Below are 1352 nucleotides of genomic sequence, written 5' to 3' on the forward strand. Positions count from 1 at the left end.
ACCTGTTAGAAGTAAAAAGTGACCTCCTCAGATTGTTCAAGGATTCTGGTGTTCATAGTAAAATTATTGGCACTGCACTTGATGTTAAAGTGAATGATCTGGTACCTCTCCCTCAGTATACCTCAGATAACCTCATACTAGTGTTTGAGAGATGGATAGACTCTGGTAATGACGTGACCTGGAGGAATATACTGGAGGTTTGTGGAGATTATCCGGATGAACTTGGAAAAGCAGAAGCTGATGTGAAAGTTTTTCTATCTTCAGACAGAGCCAGAAACAAATATAAATAATTGTACTTGGCATGTTTGATTACATTGATACATATTATTATCATTATTTGTGATGTTTTGGATTTCTAGTTTCGTTTCATTATAAAAATTTCCAATACAATATATGATAATTCAGTTGATTGTCTTTGTCCTCCCTCCATATCTCCCCATCAACTCTTAGCTGCTCATTTGACTGGACCAGCTTATCCTGATGAGTGTTACACCTAACTGGAGGGAATGGAGAGGGAGAGAGAGACCTTCTCATGAACTGGTTGATCTCCTAGTAGAGGGGAGGGATCATCACTTCTCTTGAACCTGATCTACTCCTTCTACCATGAGACTGTGACCTACACATACATGTACATGTACGATAAATAATGTTATTTTAAGTAATAATGAAAAAAATAACTGTGAGATAATATTTAAGCCTTGATGCTGTAATATTCTATTACAGCTTCAAGGCTATTGTAATATTTTAAACCTACCTTTAATTTACTGCTGTACTTTCTAGGCATTTAAATCTACATGTATACATGCATCATTATCCATCAAGCTACATTGTATTATTATTGTTGTATGTACATGTACATGCAATTAATTCATGTACATGCAAGTATTGGTACCTTTTCAATGAAGAATGGACGTGTGAACTTGATAGCCATTGCATAAGTACAAGTACCAAGGATATTAGTAAGGACAAGAGGAACACAGGCTGGCTCCCTCTCAGGAGCATACAACTGACAACCATCTTGAGAGGAGAGAGAGAGAGAGAGAGAGAAATAAAAAACAGGAAAAATGAATTTAAGAGATCAAAATTACAGTACATGTACATGTACATGCATATGTTGTAATATTATTAATAGATGTACATTTATTGCATGGATATAAAAGAATCATTAATATTTAATAATGATTATTTTTCAAGTACCTGGATATAAGAAGTGATGCAGTGATTCTACCGTCTCCCAGACGAGTCCTAAATCCTCCATTTTAAAACTCTTATTAATGCCCACCCCATCGGCGAGTGATTTGTCACCGGAAGGAGTACTAGCTGAAGGATACACATTAGTGGCACTACCAGTC

General features: G+C 36.0%; 1 long non-coding RNA gene across 1 annotated transcript; it reads right to left on the minus strand.

The window, feature by feature from the left end:
- Nucleotides 1–318: 318 nt before the first annotated feature.
- Nucleotides 319–1346, minus strand: LOC109593091 (uncharacterized). The gene is made up of 3 exons (XR_002190725.1): nt 1198–1346; nt 893–1017; nt 319–616 (listed from the first exon to the last, which is right to left on the minus strand). It is a non-coding gene; the product is annotated as an uncharacterized LOC109593091 (long non-coding RNA).
- Between the last annotated feature and the right edge of the window lie 6 nt (nt 1347–1352).

The sequence above is a fragment of the Amphimedon queenslandica genome, unplaced genomic scaffold, assembly GCF_000090795.2.
Source record: "Amphimedon queenslandica unplaced genomic scaffold, v1.1 AMPQUscaffold_2922_Cont25078, whole genome shotgun sequence".
Classification (NCBI taxonomy): Eukaryota; Metazoa; Porifera; class Demospongiae; order Haplosclerida; family Niphatidae; genus Amphimedon; species Amphimedon queenslandica.